Source organism: Cynoglossus semilaevis, chromosome 3 (genome assembly GCF_000523025.1).
Source record: "Cynoglossus semilaevis isolate Cse_v1.0 chromosome 3, Cse_v1.0, whole genome shotgun sequence".
In the NCBI taxonomy this organism is placed as follows: domain Eukaryota; kingdom Metazoa; phylum Chordata; class Actinopteri; order Pleuronectiformes; family Cynoglossidae; genus Cynoglossus; species Cynoglossus semilaevis.
The window spans coordinates 868,609-876,265 of NC_024309.1; the positions used below are offsets into that span (position 1 = coordinate 868,609).

The 7,657-nt window shown below is 42.9% G+C and overlaps 1 protein-coding gene across 2 annotated transcripts in view; it reads right to left on the bottom strand.

The window, feature by feature from the left end:
* The window catches only part of jcada (junctional cadherin 5 associated a), a 19,429-nt gene extending 12,183 nt beyond the window's left edge, over window positions 1-7,246 (bottom strand). The window contains exon 1 of one of the 2 annotated variants that reach the window (XM_008307397.3): window positions 6,941-7,246. The gene's annotated coding sequence lies outside the window, so the exon portion shown is untranslated. The other variant, XM_008307399.3, reaches the window with a different exon arrangement.
* Between the last annotated feature and the right edge of the window lie 411 nt (window positions 7,247-7,657).

A 7,657-nucleotide genomic window follows, 5' to 3' on the forward strand; every position in this document is an offset into this window, starting at 1 on the left:
AAATCAGTCACTACAACTGTAACAATGCAATGTCATAACAACTAAAAGCAAAACTATGCAAGGCTACCACTTTTTAGGGCATGTAACTGCTGTGGTGATCGCAAAGCAATATATACCTATATACATATATTTATGTATATGCATGCCCTTTTGAAATTTCATTGTGCAATACGTCCTGTATACGTATATGGCATATTTGACAATTCAGTCCACTTTGACTTTGATATATATTTATATACCTGTATCGTCAGTTCAACATGAATTCATGTACTGTTAGAAACCTACACTTACGTATGCAAACACACGTGCATATATATGTATATATATTTTTGGGTGGAGTTGGGGGAGGGGGGGGCGCTGTGTGGAAACGAAGTGAACCCTTACTTGTGGCTACCCCCTCAGCATGCTGCAGGAGGATGGCAGCTTGACAGTTTGGTGTCAGCTTCTTATGCATGACCCAGCTGAGATGAGTGCATAGTGGGAAGGTGTGAAAAAGCAGAGTCACACATGAGTGACAGACAGCAGGACAAAATCCTAGAACAGCCCTCAGGGAGTAAACAAGTGGCATAAAGGGTTTTAACTGTAGAATAAGAGATGTTAATTTGAAAAAAAAATTTTTTTTTTAACTGTACATATGTTTTGTATACGGTACATACGTATATATTTAGGTTATTGGCAGTGACCTTGTGTTCCTATCTGTACATATGTTTTGTATACGGTACATATATATTTAGGTTATTGGCGGTGACCTCGTGTTCCTATCAAAAAAAAAAAAGGGAACTGCTGCAGTTGGTTCAAAAGAACCTGGGAGATGTGTGAAAATAGCACATAGCTACTAAAGCCAAATGACTACAAACAAAAGCAATCTGGATTTAATAGGCCCCCGTAAAGAGGACCATAACAAAACAGTTTCAAACCCACTCGAGCCTGTGGCGAAAAAAGTTAAGTCTGCTTCCTAAAATATTCCACATGAGCCGCACCTCTTTACCACATTGTTCCCAGTCTCGTCAGATCTACAACAGCTGACCCGAGTGGGTGTGTAACTTGGCTAGTCAGTGGTCTGCATCTGTTTGTCCTGAGCATGCACGCTGCTTCCTCTGAGATGACAGCCCATCACATTCGGGGAACAGCCACCACCTGTAGATTGTTTATTTATGCGACATCGCATTACTGCGTCCAGTGGAGGGTGACGTGCGTCGGTGACAGAAGGCAAAAATCGTCTCGGTCATTCCAAGTAAGGGCGTTTATAAGCTCCTGTTAGTCTTCCAGAAAAAAATTTAGTTGAATTGGGGACCACATAGCCAGTCATATTCTCTGTACTATACATGTGACCTCTAGGAAGTACAATGTATATCAGATAGACTATAACTGTAATGTGTGTGCATCTTGTATTGGGAGTTATCTGCTCTCTGGACACAGGCCATCTATCATGAAAATTCTGCTGGGCTCAGCTGCCTTTCTACCAGTTAAGGGCAGTTACAGTCTACTGCAAAAGGAAATGAAATGCAGCAGAAGTAAAGGTGAATTCACGGGGAGATTAGAAGTTCTTTCTAATCTGGATGCCAAATATCCCGTCAAACTGAGGAGAAGAAAAGGAAGTCATTCCTTAGTTTTGCTGCAAAACTGGAAAGTGTGTTGCATGTAAAGTTTCTTCAAACAAAAATAAACCCCACACTTTAGTGACCCCACCCTCTCGACGAAAAGCAAGTAGCAAACAGTCACAGTCGGGTCAAGTCGTCAATTACATCATAGGAAAAGGTTAAGGTGAAAAAGAACCGTTACCCGGTTGCGCAACCCAAGACAACGATTGTTTTGCTGTTGTGACTGACAGATTGCACACAATGGCGTTCTGCTGTTTCAGATATTCCCGCTGCATTGCCTCGGTCCAAAACTCATTACATTGGCAGTGAAATCAAAGGCAGGATGGGGTGGGGGTGTTGGCGGGAGGAGGAGGAGGAGAAGGAGGAGGAGAGGGAGGCGATGTTGTTTTTAGTCCATCGTCTTACAACACAGTCTCATACGGTGTGGTTCGGAGTGAAGAAGAACAGAACGGAACAAATCAACAGACTCGTTTTCAATAGCAAACGCGGTTTACGTTAGTTCGGCTCCAATACGGGGAATTTCTTTTTTTTATTGTCCTCAGACTCTTTCCTTAACCCAACTCAAACACAGTGTGCCGAGGAATGCAGGGTGGAGTGTTTGCTCAGATCATGTAAACAGATTGCGCGAGGACTTCAAAATTATGAATTCAAGTGAAAGGGAACTAAAACATAGATGGGGGGGGGGCATAATAAGCACACTAATTCGACTCGGCACCACACTGCTGCACAGTAGGCTTCACCTGCGCTGAACTATTCCCTGGGCATTCTGCTTCTGCCTGCCAAACTAACTTTGTGGTAATTAATACCCGTCAGGGCCCATAGTATTACTAAAGATGACAGCGGTGTGGCCTTTTTCCCGACAGAAACACAATGATCAAAGGGCTGAGTGCACTATGGCTTCCCGCTAATCAGATGTAGACTCTGCACGACTCTTGTTTTGCACTATAGAGGGAAAGGTAGTAAACAGTCTGACAAATACAGTATTTCACAAAGGCACCATCAAACGGGCTTCGCATCGGCACACTTACTGCAAGACAGATGAGGGCGTAATTAGTAACAGCACATGCAGATTATACATACGGGATTAAAAGGCTCTTCCACACAATGTAACTTAACTGTCATTAAAACGAATGACTGGATGGATGTAGAGGACTGCTGTATAAACACATGAAAATAAATCACCAGGGTTATCCCAAGGGCTTAGGCAATGCATATAGGCGTTAAACTGAGAAATAGAAAACACATACCTGGCAACTCAACCATCTGCTCGACACATGAGCGTCTACTAGGCTAACACCCAGCCAGGATAAAACAATATATATGCAGAGAGTTATGTGCATTCAATCTTATTTCACGCATCACATTCACCGCACTGTATTCTCACCAGGAGCTGCATGCGCCAATGTCAATAGCTCTCATATGTTTCTGGCCGGCTGGCAAAAGTGACATCAGGCTGCGACCCAATGGGGGATGCATAGCCAGGAAAACATCAGATGGCGTAAAAAAAAAACAAATGGCGTAAAAGCTTGTTTTCTTTATATCTTTGGCCTAGAAACAAAGATGCTGGAAAGGGAGATGGCTCAGGACAAAATGTAAACGATGCAAATGGGAAAGTAGATATAAAAAAAAGAATCCTCTGAGAAAATCTTTAGGAACATTAAAGTGGCTACGACACCAGGAAGTAGTTTGAGCACATTCACTCGACATACACGGTAGCAGCCACTGCTGAAAGTTTGACTGGAAAGAGTTATTTCCAGGCCGTGGAGGGCCCCTCAAGTTTTTTCGCTGACCACCCCTTTCCTCAGCTGCTGGAAGGAATTAATGAGCCCCTTCCCTGCTTTCTACCTTCCCCATCCCACCATTCTTCACATCCCTCAGGGCATCGAGCAAAGCACTGGTTTCACATGCCAGCCGAGTCTCAAGGATGTGCTAAAGACCTACCAAAAAACACACGTAGGCTACTACACTGACTAAAGAGTTCACCTGGTCTTTTCTGTGCAACTGCATGGTTGGCGGCTGCTGCTGCTGTGGACTTCCTTGCTCTTCAACTCGACAGATTCTTCGATCTACAAATAGTGCATACACTGTCTCGAGAAATGTCTCACTTGCTGACATTTAATAATAGCTCACGATACGCCTGCTCAGCTTTTAAAAGAGTTGGCAATAAGAGAGAGCAGATCACTCCTGGGCATTGTTAACAGTACTTCGACAAATACTTTATACAATACTTCCTACAAGAAATACCTCAGTGACATGACGCACTAGCGCTTAAACCAGCCTGGCATCAAATACTGTGGACTTAGAGTAATCCATAGATCCATCCTTAGATCCATAGACGGGGGTACTTTTGCGATATTTTTCCTATATTTTAATCATATTTACATGTATTTGTCCATACATCTATTATCTACAGTTTAATTAATCCATTGCAGGTACGCGGGTGGCGATTGGGCCAATCCCATCTGATACTGGGTGTAGGAGGAACCCTGGACAGTTTGGCTAATCCATCATAGCGCTACATATAGATAAAACATTAAGCATTCACACTTAAATTTACACATATGGTCAATTTAGAGAGTCTAAATCAACGTAAAGTTCCCTAATGAGCATGTTTTTGCGACTTAAATTTGCGCGACAGGCTGTAAATAGGGACACTTAGCCTGAGCAAAGGCAGCCCGGGGAACGCCGCAGGGGAAAAAAGAAGAAGACTGAGAAGAGAGAAAAGATGACAAGGCCAACATGTCCCCTGCCTCCTTCACCTTTATCCCATAACCTGTGTGAAAGACTTAGCAACAAAGGACCCTGCATTAAACAAGGGCACCCACCCCCGTACAGGACTTGAATTGACTATGCAGGCACATGACAAGATGCCGCAAAGGGTGTCTGTACATATCGCCAATAGCAAAAACCAATACTGATCACCTTGGCATGACGTCCTCAAGGTGATTGATTGCTGGCTTAGACCTGTCAGCACCGCCTACATCCAGGGGACACGGGCTGTTTTTAAATACTATCTTACTAATGGAAAATCCTTAGACTGACTTACAGGATTAGATCAATATACACAATACTGTTGTATCAGCTTACACAACTAATGTAAAAGTGCTTTCAAATATGCCCCTTAAAAACACTCCAAAGAAGGAAGTGGAGCTGCTGAGGTATGCTGCGGACCAGTAATACCGTGCAATTGTTGAAGGATCATTACATTTTTCAAAATAAAACATCTTTTAGACTTTATTCTGTTAGTATCTCAGTCTGAATGACAGGTTGAAACATTGCCAGATTATCTTTTTTATGATAAAAGTAAAGGGATATGACAGGATTCTTTTTGAATAGTACATTCAGTAAAAACTGAAGTACATTTTTTAACTGTTTCCCACCACGGCCAAAATGACCTTACAGATCAGCACCAGTCCCCGGACGGGATTGATGACCGCTGCTGTAAGGTACCATAGCTATGGTCAAGCAGGTATATATCTGTAGAGTGTAGTTTCATGTTTTCCCTGTGAGAGTACTGGTTTACTTTGAGTGCTTTAACAGCAAAACACATGAAGATTAGGAATAAGGAGGGAATGGGCACGAATGTGAATGAAGACGCAAACAGCCTCCGATGGCCTAACCCACATTCCAGTTTCCTTCACCACCCTTAACTGGACAAAGTAGTGTAAGATTTAGCAATAAATAGCAAGAGCCCTATATACATTTTTTCTAATTTTGCAGAGCACTGCAAGGTGGGCCAGGCATGTAAATTACATGGACACTACGCCAGCGAATCAGACATCATCTTAAAGTGACTCAGGTCCAATATTTAACTTTTGTCATTCAAAACTGTCTCAAAAACATTTTTTTTTGGTTTGATTCCTTTATGACTGAAATTATTACCCATTAAATTACTATTAAACAGAACCAGGCCATAACAAACCTTGAAGGTTAACATTGACAGTAGCCACACATAAACCTAAGTACACGGCATTAAAAACATGACAGACAAAGTACGGCTGATTTCAGTGTGTGTCTAAGCAAGGTTTTTAAAGCACACCGGGGGGGCGGGTGGGGGCTGGGGGGGTGAGAGAAAAGAGCCGTAGCAGACGGCAGCAGCCATCATCTCCAGCATCTCCATCATCATTATTATGCACGCATGCTGCAGGTGTGACAAAGTGACAGCATGCAAACATCCCAGCGAGCTCAATCCACATTCAAGCCCATCTGCCTACAGTTTGGTCGCAACTCCTTTTCGCGTTACCATTTGCCGCTCGGAGCGAGTGAGCGACTGTTGTCGTCATGTCGTTATGAAAACACTGACAGACACTGGCATGACAACACGTTCATCCCGCTTCTGCAGCCTCCTGTCACGGTATCCCGGCTGAGCAGCGACGCTCTCGCTCTACAGATGCAGCGGGACAGTTGAAGTCCATTTAAAAAAAACAGCAGTCTTATTTACGGATTTGCCACAATAACCTTTAACCGCACGACACAATTTGATGAAACGTCAGAATATAACCTGAGGACGACACATCTTTAGTTTAACCGGGCATGCACATGACCTACTATCAAGAAACTGCACTGAAATGGCAGCTGTTTAAGAAGTCAGACTGGTAAATGAAAGACAGGGCACCGACGATGGAATAACACTGGAAAATGTGGCGGAGTCATTCTACAAGTTGACTATTTATAAGTAACAGATGTTTTAAAGTAACACTGGACGACTGCCGAATGGAAGCCATGAGGGTCCCCTTTCGTCTTGCCCCATAATTGGTTTCTTCCTAAATACAAATATTTCCCGTTCACGCATAAACACGTAAACATGGGCAATTTGGCCAGACTTTGGTCTGTGTCAAATATAGGTGAAGACAGCACCGGGGCTAACACTAGCCTGGTTAGCTTCATCAGCAATCTTTAACCTTCAACTGACAGGAGCGCTGCAACCGCCGCCGCACACGCGTCAACTTGAAAGACAAGACGGGTAAAATTCATTTAAAAAAAAAAAAAAAAAAAAAACACCCAGTCGTCATCCCACCATTTCACCTTTTATTGTGGTGTCCCGAAAGTGGCCCGCTTTTCTCCTAAATCCTCTATACCGGGCGCAGGGGGCTGACAGGAGAGCGTCGCTGAGGCGGCGGCTGCTGCTGCTAAGTTGAAGGAGCGTTGGAAAATGTTGAGCGCAGAGCAGATGCGACTCCCCTGCTCTGTCTGCTGATCACAGCAGCAGCAGCAGCAGCTCGCCCACTCATGTGTCTGCATGTGTCGTCACACCAAAACATAAACACAAACAACCAAAACACAACTCACACAGGTAAACACCGGCGAATGGCTTGCGGTGCTGGAGACACATTTCTTACCTTTGAATGCGCCGTTCCGTTGCTGCCTTAGTCCTCAGCGGTCATCCCAGCTGCTGCTCTGGACGGACTGAGCTGGAATCTGCTGAAGGGAACAGCCCCTCTGTACTGGAGCAGCAGCAGCAGCTTCTCTCCAGCAGGGAGCCTGCTGCAGACTGCTCAGCAGTGATCAGGTCACAACTAATCAAAGTTTAATATAGTAATTATATACGTACGGTTATTTTACAGGTACTGCACTTTCTTTCTTTCTTTCTTTCTTTCGATCTATCTATCTATCTATCTATCTATCTATCTATCTATCTATCTATCTATCTATCTTCTTCCTTCCTTCCTTTTATCCTTCACTCCCCCTTCCATTCTTTCTTCCTTTCTTCCCTTTCTTTCTTTCTTCCTTCCTTTCTTTCTTTTTTCTTTCTTTCTTTCTTTCTTTCTTTCTTTCTTTCTTTCTTTCTTTCTTTCTTTCTTTCTTTCTTTCTTTCTTTCTTTCTTTCTTTCTTTCTTTCTTTCTTTCTTTCTTTCTTTCTTTCTTTCTTTCTTTCTTTCTTTCTTTCTTTCTTTCTTTCTTTCTTTCTTTCTTTCTTTCTTTCTTTCTTTCTTTCTTTCTTTCTTTCTTTCTTTCTTTCTTTCTTTCTTTCTTTCTTTCTTTCTTTCTTTCTTTCTTTCTTTCTTTCTTTCTTTCTTTCTTTTGATCTATCTGTCTATCTGTCTATCTGTCTATCT